This window comes from Hemiscyllium ocellatum, chromosome 24 (genome assembly GCF_020745735.1).
Source record: "Hemiscyllium ocellatum isolate sHemOce1 chromosome 24, sHemOce1.pat.X.cur, whole genome shotgun sequence".
NCBI lineage: Eukaryota > Metazoa > Chordata > Chondrichthyes > Orectolobiformes > Hemiscylliidae > Hemiscyllium > Hemiscyllium ocellatum.
Window position 1 is genome coordinate 4,124,105 of NC_083424.1, and position 12,686 is coordinate 4,136,790.

Consider the following 12,686-nt stretch of genomic DNA (forward strand, 5'->3'; position numbering starts at 1 on the left):
GGTGAGGATCTGAGGTGGAAAATCTCACAAACATTAAAAAGTATTTGGCTGAGCACCTGAAATGTCAGAACATTCAAGGATACAAGCCCAGTGCGAGACACTAGGACCCACGTAGGTTCAGTATATTTTTGTCAGTACAGACTTGATGGGTCAAAGAACCTAATCTGTACTGTATGAGTCTATGATTTTATTGGAATCCATGCTCACTTCCACCAGTAACTGATATATATCGAATGATATTCAAACTGACAAGACACCGCTGTGGGATTTGAACTCGTAGTTTGCTAGGTTGCTGCATAACTCCTACACTGTGTGTGGGAAACAAAAAGAGGAATTGCCGAAAAATCTCATTGGGTCTGGCGGCGTCTGTGGAGAGAAATCACAGTTAACATTTCGGGTCCAGTCACTTTTCTTCAGAACTGAAGAACTTCGGAATCCCGGGATGATCCTGGTGGGGTTCGGTCAGTATTTGAAAGTGACCTTTGCTCTGGACAATCTCTCTCACTGCCCATAATAAATGCCATCCTTTATGGTGATTTGGTCTCGCCAGGCCCAGAAAGGTTTCAATTCTGATCCTTTTGTTTCTCCCATCCGTTTTAGTTTTGCCAGGATCAGACCTTTGTTGCGTCCACGGTCTGATATTGTCAGCAGTAACTGGGAGGGTGTCCTGAAAGTTCAAAACCAGAACAGAACTGTTCCAGAGGCAGCAGCACCCGTGGTGTATCTACCAGCAGGAAGCAGCTCAAGGCATCTGCATTTGCTACTTGGCCTCCCAGACTATGTTCCAATTTGTAATTGTACACACTTGGCATTCAGCCCATCACTGAGCTCGAATGGAAGCTATGGGCAACAAGCTCTTGATCTCTCTGAGTACCCCTAGCAGGGGTTTGTGGTCTGGTACTATGACAAATCTACGTCTGTAAAGGCATTGGTGGAACTTTCTCACACCAAAGATGACCGTCAAACGTTCCTTCTCTATCTGGGTATATCTTCATTCAGCATCAGCCAAAATCCGAGAAGCACATGCTATTGGCTGTTCCTCTCCATTGGGTCACCTGTGAGCCAACACTACCCCGATGCTGTACAGGGAGGCATCGCATGACAGCACCAGGTATTGCTTGGGATCATAGTGTGCCAACATCTTAGAGGATGACGGCTGCTTCTTTACTTCCCAAGAGGATAGGTCTTGGCTAGAGGACCATTTCCAAGGCTGACACGCTTTCAATAGCAGCTGTAAGGGTAGCAGGATGAAAGTGAGATTATGTATGAACTTTCCATAAAGATTCACCAATCTAAGGAAAAACCATGCTCTGGTACAGATGTGGGAGCTGGGGGATCTTTGATCATCCTCACTTTATCTTCTACGGTATGTAACCCTGTTGTGTCAACTCTGTGACCCAAGTAGGTTATTTGGGGTGCTTGGAACACACATTTTTCCCTTCTGAGGCGTATGCCTATCTTTGAGAAACACCTAAGGACTCTGTCCAAGTTCTCTAATTGGCCTTATTGGTTTTCCCAGTTCTTAGCACACCATCCAGATAAATGGAAACCTGGGATAGCCCCTTGTAAAATGTTGTAAAATGTTCTCCACCATCTGCTGAAAGTCTGCACAGGCATGAAAAGGCAGTCTCATTTTTTGGTACAAACCCTTATGGGTATTAAATGTAGCATTCTTCAGGGAATCCTCATCTAAGCACAATTACAGGTACATGTGGTTCATGTCCAGCTTTGTGATGGACAGCAACCCGGCCAGCTTGGGGTAAACGTCCTCTATGTGACAGATTGGGTATTTGTCCAGTTTACCATTTGGTTAAAATCCCCACAAAAGTGAACCAAGCTATCAGGCTTCACTCGGAGAAAGTGAGGACTGCAGATGCTGGAGATCAGAACTGAAAATGTGTTGCTGGAAAAGCGCAGCAGGTCAGGCAGCATCCAAGGAGCAGGAGATTCGACGTTTCGGGCATGAGCCCTCCTTCAGGAATCAGGCTTCACAACCCAGTCCGACCGGTGCTGCCCATTCCACCAACTGTGCCGGTTTGATGATTCCTTCACTTTTCAGCCTCCTGAATTCTGCCTCAACATTTACCAAAAGGCAAATGGCACTTGGTGGGCCTTGCAGAATCATGGGATTGCTTCCTGGTCAACTGGCAAAGTGGCCTTGTCTCATTTGATAGTCCCTAGTCCTTCCTGAAAAACCTCGGGTATTTAATCAGGACTTCACTCAGGCTGCCATTCTAATCGAAAATCAATCAAGGTGAATTTCTCAACCAATTTCACCCAGTCAAGCTTGGGCCCCGGTGTTTTACTACAATCAGTGATAACTGATCCAGCTGCTTCTCATATGAGACTTGAACTGAATATTATGTAACTCATCTGCTCCACTTGCTACATTTTCTCATGACAAAGCCACTTGTCAGGTTTGAAGTCCAGTGGGGCTTTTGCATGGTTATATCATTAATCCCTTCCACCAATCGGTCTCTCAGCATCTCATTAAGAGTTAAACCAAAGTCGCACGCCTCTGCCAGTCATCCTAACCTCATGAAAAATCCCGATACAGAGTCCCCCGGCTCTCGAATTGCTGAGTAAAAGCGAAAGTGTCTCAGAATTAGAGGAGGCTTGGAGTCATAATATTCCTCAACTAAATCCATCAGTGCTTGAAAGGTTTTAGTATCTGGTGCCTCAGGAAACATTGGGCTCCTCATCACCAAAAAAGCTGTGAGTCCACAAGCTGATCAGAGAATTACTTGTTGCTTTTCATCTGCCCCCAATGTTATTTGCCAGAAAAAATAATGCATTCTTTCCACAACTGAACCCAGTCTTCGACAGCAGGATTGAACAATTCAAGCTTCCCAACTAACGACATGATGCCAGAAATGCTTATCCCAACTCGAAGACAACCATTGTGATTGAATTTCTTCAGCAGCATTTTTTTTTCTCGCTGCCACTGAATTAACTTCACAGAGGCCAGTATCCCATCACCAAGTCCTCCCTTATTTACACAGGGAGAGTCCTCAACACTGATCCAGCTCCCTCAGAGTCAGCTCTCAGAGTGAACAGGACCTCTGGCACTCCTGTTTATTTTTTTGGTCTTAATCCTGGTTTAATTTGATTTACTTAAGAAAAGTAAATCAAATTAAACTAGGATTACCAGCACTACATGGAAGCTAACCAATAATCCTTCAGCCCTCCTGTCAATGGTGGAAGAATAGCACCCCCACTGGAAGGAGTTTGTAACTGCAGCATGATACATTTCTATGGATAGATTGATTCTATTGCAATCATAGAGACAGTAAATTACAATGGCAAAGTTGATAGGACATGGACAGGTGTGAATGTATATGTCTATGTTTCTTCTCATAATTTAAAATAAAACACATATCATGTCATAGGCATCAACTGCAGGAATCCAAACCTGAACTTCCATGATTCTGACACGATACTGTGTATAATCCCCAGTGCTGGAAAGGAAATTGAGCTCAATCCTCAAAATAAAAGCAGAATGATCCAAAATACAGTGCACAGAGATATTTAAATCGGTTAAATTGTTAATCTTGACATTAATTAATAAAAGGAAAATTTTGCAGGGCTAGAAAGCACAAGGGAGTTGGGGATGGCAGTGCAGGGGAAATGGGTTATTTGGCAAGTCCTTCAAAGAGCTTGCACAGCCTCAATGGGTGAATGGCCTCCTACTGTACCATGCCAGTGAATTCCTAATCACTATTTGCAGGATAGTTTTCACAACTACTCTGTGAAATTGGGGCAAACTGTAATTGTCTGTGACAATGAGATTAGTTTTTAAAAGCAAGGTTTTTTTCATTGGACAGTCACTTGGGCGTGTAATGGGGAGATTCTTGGTGCAGTTAAGCATTCACTCCTGTCAGTGTTCTCAGAGAATGTAAAATGGTTTCAAAAACAATACACTTGTATGGAGGAAAGTGCAGCATTTGTCTATTTTGCGGCACAGTCTAATCCCTTTATTTTGTGAAGGTGCACTGACCTTCTCTGGGTTACATTTCCTGGGTGTCAACTCTGCTCTGGTTTCTCATATTCCTGGCAACCCAGTCATCGTTGGCTGAAATGGGAACCTCCCAAACAAGGTTCAGATTGAGGGATGTAGAAATTACTGAAACACTCCCTCCTCCCCACCCCCACCAAGAGTGATCTCATATCGCCAAGAATTTAACATCAATTTTCAGAAAACTGCTGCGGAAAGAAAGATTGGTGACACACATCACACGGGCAATCTGAAAACAATTCAGTTTTTTGTTGTTTTCTTTGTGCAGGTTTGTATATGATAACGGTGTTGAAGATTGGTAAAATTCTAGAAAAACTATTGGGAAAATTCTAAAGGAGAGTATTCATCTCCACCTGGAAAGGCAAGGAATAGTCAACATGCAGGTCATATCTAACAAGTTTGTTTGGAGGAGATGACCAGGTGAATGAATAAGGGTAAAAATAAGGACTGCAGATGCTGGAAACCAGAGTCTAGTCTAGAATAGAGATAAAATTTTATTTCTCCACTCTGCAGGCACCCTGCCTCTATTCCTGATAAGGGCTTTTGCCCGAAACGTCGATTTTCCTGCTCCTCAGATGCTGCCTGACCTGCTGTGCTTTTCCAGCACCACTCTAATCTAGATTATGGATAAGAGTAGCCTAGTTGATGTAGTTTTTGTGGCTTTCGTGACAAGTTCCCACATGGAAAACGGGTAAAGAAGGTGAAAGCACATGGGGTAACTTGACAAGATGGATCCACAATTGGCTCCGTGGGAGGAGACAGAGTGTGGTGGTAGAAGGCTGTTTATCTGCCTGGAGCTCAATGTGTAGTGGTGTACCACAGGGATCAGTGCTGGTCTCTTGTTGTTTCTGATACTCTTAAATGAGGTTTAGCGATCAATGATAAATTTGCGAATGACATAAAGATTGGTAGGGTGGTTGACAGTGAGAAGGAATGTGCTAGGTTACAGGAAGATATAAATAGATTGGGCAGATCATTGGCAGTTGCAAATTAATCCTATAAACCATGAGGTGATGCACTTTGGAAGAAGGAGTACTCACTAAATGGCAGGACACTAGGAAGTTCAGAGGAACAGAGGGATCTTGGGATGTTGGTCTGCAGATCCCTGAAGCTGGCAGGGCAGATTAATAAGGCAGTTAAAAAAATATACGGGACACTTGTCTTTATCAGTCATGGTGGAGATTATAAGAACAGGGAGATTATGTTGAAGCTGTACAGAACTTTAGTTAGACCACAGCTGGAGTACTGTGTGCAGTTCTGGTCCCCACACTATAGGAAGGATGTGACTGCACTGGAGAGGATACAGAGGAGACTTCCCAGGATACTACCTGGGATGGAGTGGTTCAGCAATGAAGGTAAGTTTGGGCTGTTTTCTTTAGAGTAAAGAAGGTTTTGGGGAAACCTGATAAAGGTATATAAGGTTATGAGAGACATAGACAGGGTGAATAGAAAGCAGCTGTTCCCTTAACTGAAGTGTCAATAACAAAGGGGAACACTTTTAAAGTGAAAGACAGGATGTTTGGAGGAGATTTGAGGGAAGGTTTTTTTCACCCTGAAAGTGGAGTCTGGAATGCACTGCCTGGGAGGGGAGGAGGTGGGAACCTCACAACCTTTAAGAAGTATTTGCATGGTCACCTGAAGGATCATAACATTCAGAGCTATGGGCCAAGTGTGAGAAAGTGGGACTGGTGTAGATTTGGTGTGGTTTGAGATGAAGCAAACAAAGCAGTTGGCAAAATCCAGTGCTCAGAATAAGAAAATTATTATTTCATCAGAGAATATGATCAAAGGCTGGCTGGGATTGAGACGGAGACATTGCTGGGACCTCTCCAGTTGCTGTTCATGCATTCGATACCAAGTGGTGCCAGAGAGACCTGGCAGCTCACTGTGTAATAATGGCCAGTACAAGCTGTGAATGCCCCATCGATGGAAAAAAGGCCATGCAGCCCATCAAGTCTTTTACTTCAGACTTCAACCACATATACTCCCTTCAGCTTTAGTGGCTCTATTCTCCTCACTCATTATCGGGGTCTATGCCTTCAGCTGCCTGGGCCTTTAGCTCTGGAATGTATCCATAACTATCTTAGCCACTCCTCCTCCACAAAAACGCTGCACAAAACCTGCCCCTTTAACCATGGTGTATTAGTCACCAACCTAATATACTCATGTGTCTCGGTGTGAAATCTTGTTTGGCACTTACTTCCAAGAAAAATGTGGGGATGTTTATGGGTGGCATGGTGGCTCAGTGTTTAGCATGGCTGCCTCACAGCACCAGGGTCCCAGGTTCAATTCCAGCCTCAGGCAACTGTCTGCGTGGAGTTTGCATGTTTGAGTGGGTTTGCCCTGGTTTCCTCCCACAGTCTAAAGATGTGTGGGCCATGCTAAATTGCCCGTAGTGTTAGGTGCATTAGTCAGAGGGAAATGGGTCTGGGTGGGTTACTGGTCGGTGAGGACTGATCGAAGACTCCTTGCACTCAGTTCCCTGCCCTTTCCCTATATCCTTCGATTCGCCGACTGATCAAGAATCTATCTCAGCCTTAAATCTGTCTCTGCCCCCACAGCTCTCTGTTGCAAAGAGTTCCAAAGACCCACATCCCTCTGAGAGAAGTAATCCCTCCTCATCTCAGTCTGAAATTGGTGCCCCTTTATTCTCAGACTGTGCTCTCTGGTCCTAGACTCTCCCCTGAGGGGAAACAGCCTTTCATCATTGACAGGGTCAAGACCCTTAAGCATTTAACATGTTTCAGTGAGATCACCTCTTATTTTCTAAACCCCAGTGAGTAGACTCCAAACAGCCCTTTTAAGAGAGCTGGTCAGGTGATCTGGGTCCAGTCTAGAACCTGCTATGGAGGTGTGGGCATTGTTAATTAAGTGTTCCTGTTCAGCTTCACCATTTTTCTCCTTGGTATATTGTTCCAAAGGATGCACTTACCTAATATCAACCCGTTTAAATATTGCTCGTAAGACAATCCCTTCATTCTAGGAATCACTCTTGTGAACCTTCTTTGAAATGCCTCCAATGAAAAAATATCTTTCCTTAAATAAGGGGACTCTAAAACTCAAATAACTTCACAGAGGCCAGTATCCCATCACTGCGTCCCCCTTTATTTACACAGGGAGAGTCCCTGGCCCTGATCCAGCTCCCTCAGAGCCAGATCTCAGAGTGAACAGAACCCCTGACACTCCTGTTTCTTCTTTTTTTAAAGCTTTTTTTTTAATTAGCCCCCACACTACCGCCTAACTGTGGTAGTGCTTATTTTTCCCCAGTACCCATGGTGTGTGTGCGCAGGTGTGAGACACAGTGAGACACTCCTGTTTCTATCTGTCAGCCAGGGCTCCCTGTTTGGACCAGATTAACAGTTCCAGGAACTTGTTACAATCAGAACAGAAACTGTCACAGTACTCCTAATGTGGACTCATCGACACCTTGTACAGTTGCAGGCGCTATAGAGATGCATATAGAAATTCTTTCCTTCATCTTCATGGGGAAATAATGATTGCCTTGATCTGATTACATTGAATAAGTATGAAGGAATATTTGTAATCACAGTGTTAGTCTGGTTTTATCTCATTTGAGTTAAGGAAATGTTGGTATCTTGGCTAAGAAATCCAATGTGTTTTCAATAATTATTCTTATTAACACACATGTGCTGCAAGTTAAAGGTGTAGACTCATACAGCATGTAAACAGACCCTTTGGTCCGAATTGTCCATGCTGACCAGTTTCCCAGTGTTTTAAACTCTGCAGTAAGCGGGAAGTGCTTCTCAATATTGACCCCGTCACCTCGTAAAGAATTTTATATCCTCCAATATGATCAATCACCTCTTATTCTTCTAAACACATGCCAGTGTAAGCCTGTTCCACTCAATCATCCCTCATTGCACAGCTCACTTGTCTATTCCATTTTGTCTTCATTGAAGGGATTTAGGGATATAGGAACAGGAGTAGGCCATTCAGCCCATCAAATCTGCCCCACTATACAAAATGATCACTTCACTGTCTGTAATGGGCTCAGCCAGGTGGACCTCATAGAATAGGAGTTCCCTGATTGGGGCTGTTAATCTGGTCCAATCAGGGAGCCCTGGCTGACAGATATAAACAGGAGTGTCAGGGGTTCTGTTCACTCACTCTGAGAGCTGGCTCTGAGGGAGCTGGATCAGTGTCTAGGACTCTCCCCCATAAATAAAGGGGGACTTGGTGATGGGGGTGAAGTCATTTCAATTACGGTTGATCAAACACTTTCATGAAATTTATCCACTGAGTCCCCATTACCCCGTACCCCACTAGGAATCAGAAATCAGTGAATGTCTGCCATAAACAGACTCAAAGCCTGAGCTTCCACAGCCCTCTGTGGGAGAGAATTCCAAAGAGTCACCATCTGCTGAGTAAAATGACATAGCAATAGACTATTCAGCTTCCCCAAACCCCAACCCCAGTCTTCCTCCCAACCTGTCAACATCTCCTTCCAACCCTTTCATGATGTCCACTGTAACTGTAACAATATCATTCCCCTCACCCATTTCCCACGGGGGTGAGTTTCACATTCTCACGACTCTCTTGGTAAAAATTATCAATGATCTTACACTGATGGTTCCTCCCCACAGGATGAAAGGCTATCCCTTGCCTGTGTATTAAAATCTTTCATCATTTTAAAGGCCTCCATTAAATCACCCTCAGTCTACTCATTTCAAGGAAAGAGAGCCCTACACTGTATCCTCTCCTATATATACATGCACTCTCAGATTACTGTAAATCCTCTACGTACTCAGGACCGCAATATCCTTATTAAAGCATTGGTAAGCTGAGTTCACAATTCAGGCAGGTGACTTTCTGTCAGACTGTTTCTCTCTCTAGATGCTGGCTGATCAAAATGGAGATGATGAGGTAAAAACAATGACTGCAGATGCTGGAAACCAGATTCTGGATTAGCGGTCCTGGAAGAGCACGGCCATTCAGGCAGCATCCAAAGTGCAGCGAAATCGACGTTTCGGGCAAAAGCCCTTCATCAGGAATAAAGCCATCAACGAGGTAAAAACAATGACTGCAGATGCTGGAAACCAGATTCTGGATTAGTGGTGCTGGAAGAGCACAGCAGCTCAGGCAGCATCCAAGGAGCAGCGAAATCAATGGTTCGGGCAAAAGCCCTTCATCAGGAATAAAAGCCCTTCATCAGGAATTTATGAATTTGCCCCAAATTTATGAATTTTGCTGCTCCTTGGATGCTGCCTGAACTGCTGTGCTCTTCCAGCACCACTGATCCACAAATGGAGATGATGGCCTAGTCATGTTACCGCTGAACTGTTAATCCAGAGACCCAGGAAACATCTGGGGGCCTGGCTTCAAGTACCACTGCAGCAGATGGTGGAATTTGAATTCGATTAAAATTTGGAATTAAGAGTTTGAAGATGACCACAAGTTGATTGTTAGAAAAACCCATCTGGGTCACTAATAAGGAAGGAAACTGCCATCCTTACCTGGTCTGGCCTCCATGTGACTCCAGACCCACAGCGATGTGGTTGATTCCCAACCTCAATCAGCAATGGGCAATAAATGTTTGTCTAGCCAGCGATGTCCTCATCCTGTGAATGAATGCAAAGATTTCAGAATGCCCTTATTCTAGGCATTTTCCAATCCACAGTATTTGCAGAGTTGAGTTAACGTCAGTGTCATTTCCCTTAGTTCAAGTACTTGACCTGTCAAGATCAGGGTTCTGAAGATTGTTTTTGCTTCTCATCACAGTTCCCGCTTCCCCTGTTTTAGAAAAATCCACAGCAGAAGTTTTTTTATCGGGATTAAAAATAGGGAAAACAGTGCAATGTATATTTCATATTAATTTTATTTTACTTACAAAGTGTTAAGCTGTTACTGAGCAAATATTCACCAATTTTAAGTCGATATTCAAACCGATCCTCAGCTCAGTTAAAACACAAGAGTTCAGAATATCCCACAAGCTGGCCATTATTTTTCTTGGCTGAAAATATGTTGCTGGAAAAGCGCAGCAGGTCAGGCAGCATCGAAGGAACAGGAAACTTGACGTTTCGGGCATAAGCCCTTCATCAGGAACTCCATTCCTGATGAAGGGCTTATGTCCGAAACGTCAATTCTCCTGTTCCTTCGATGCTGCCTGACCTGCTGCACTTTTCCAGCAACACATTTTCAGCTCTGATCTCCAACACCTGCAGACCTCACTTTCCCATTATTTTTCTTGATCAGGGATATGAAGAGTTTTCCGTTGTTCCTAAGCCAGCTCCTCTAGCTCTCAGTCCTGATCGTCATTCATGACGTGACACACTCTCACCAGAGCACCCCTCCCCACCCACCCCAACACAGGAAACTTGGCTAAAGAAATACTCTGCAGATGTAACTAGCTTGAAGAAGCTAGCTGGAGCCGTTGTGTCTGAGCAGCGAAAACAGACTTTGGAGGAAACGAAATCTGCTGCTGTGTGGCTTTATCACAAGAAAAGGTGGGGACAGCAATAACAGGAAGGCTACACTCTGCGGAGGAGGTTTTTTTAATATAAATGCAGAGTCTGTGTAAACCAAGGACCGCCTGTCTGGGTGACTTCATTTCAGTAGCAATAGCTGTCAATGACACTATCATTCCTCAGCACCTGATTGGAAAGCTGAGTCTGGATCAGTGGTGCTGGAAGGCAGCATCCAACAAGCAGCGAAGTTGGGCCATGAATACCTCCCTCTGTAACTGGATCCTGGTCTTCCTGACTGGGAGACCTCAGTCAGTCTGGATTGGGTACAGCATCTCCAACACCATCACACCATCACACCCCAGGGATGTGTGCTCAGTCCACTGCTGTTCACCCTGCTGATACACGACTGTGCAGCGATGCCCAGCTCAAATCACATCATCAAGTTCACTGATGACCCGACTGTAGTGGGTTTCATCAGCAGGAACAACGAGTCAGCTTACAGACAGGTGGTGCAGCGGCTAACGGACTGGTGCGGAGCTAACAACCTGTCTCTGAACGTAGACTAAACGAAAGAAATTGTTGTTGACTTCAGAAAGGCACGGAGTGACCTCGATCTGCTGGGCATCAGCGGCTCCGCCCGGAGATTGTGAAGAGCAGCAAATTTCTTAGTGTCCACCTAGACCCTCAACACCAGCTCCATAGCCAAGAAAGCCCAGCAGCGTCTCTACTTTCTGCACAGACTGAGGAAAGCCCACCTCCCACACCCTCATCCTCACCATATTCTACAGAAGGCTCATTAAGAGTACCCTCAGCTGCTGCATCAGTGCTTGGTTCGGGAATTGCACTGGCTTGGATCATAAGACCCTACAAAGGATAGTGAGGACAGCTGAGAAAATCATCGCGGTCTCTCTCCCCTCCATTACTAACATTTACACCACACGCTGCATCCAAAAGGCTAAGAGGATTATGGAAGACCCCACACACCCCTCACTCAAACTCTTCGCCCTCCTGCCATCTGGCAGAAGACACCAGAGCATTCGGTTTCTAACAGCCAGACTGTGCAACAGTTCCTTCCCCCAAACAATAAGGCTCCTTAACACTGTACAATCACATTCTATCCATCTGCAATTCTTTGCACGACTTTTTGAATTGTTGCTAAATTATTACACTGTAACTTGTCCACCACTGTGCCTATTGTCTTGTCAGGAATTACTCTGCTGTCTTACATGTTTGCACTTTTATATGCACTTTATGCATATGACTATATTCTTGTGTAATTTGTGCTGTCCATGTAGCATCTTGGTCCTGGAGGAATGCTGTCTCGTTTTTACTGTATCAGTTGTATATGATAGAAATGACAAATCAAGTTCCTCTTGACTCTTGACTTGCATCCCTAGTACATGTGAAGGATATGTGTGTTTTGAGTGTGTATATGTTTGAGTGTGAGTTTGCACGTGTGTCTGAGTGTTTTGAGTGTGCATGATTGAGTGTGTGTGCGTGTTTGAGTGTACACGAGCATAACTATATGTATATAAGTGTGTTTATGAATGTGTTTTTAGGTTTCCACGTGTGTATGTTTGAGTGTGTGAGTTTACATGTCTGTGTGTTTGAGTATGTATGTTCAGGGTATGTGTGTGTACAGAGTGTCTGACTGTGGGAGTGTCTTTGAGTGTGTTTTGTGTGTTAAGTGTATGTTGTGTGTTTGAATGTGTTGTGAGTGAGTGTTGTGAATGTGTTGTGAGTGAGTGTTGTGAATGTGTTGTGAGTGAGTGTTGCATGTGTTTGATTGTGTCTGTTCTGTGCATGAACGTGTTGTGTGTTTGAATATGTTTTGTGTGTGTGTGTGTGTTGTATATTTAAGCATGTGTTGTATGTGTGAGTGTTATGTCCGTGAGTATGTTGTATATTTGAGTGTGTTGTGAGTGTGAGTACTCTATGTATAACTGTATATAGTTACTAGTATTCCTGCAATAAACCTAAAAGGCTGTGTTACTGAGAGAATGGCACCAAGACAATCACTCAATCAAAGAGTTGGTGCAGACACAAAGGGCTCAAAGGTTTTCAGCAGGCATGGCCTTGCTCCTCCTCTCTCCCTGATTGGCCAGATTTGGATGAGTGGTCACCCCCAACCTCTTTGTTGCCTTTGAGGGAGGGAGGTAATTGGACCCATGGCAAGTTGAGGCCCATTAATTGGCCAATCAAGGATCTTCATTGCTGGTGAGTCCCAAGGGATCTCCTCATCCAGC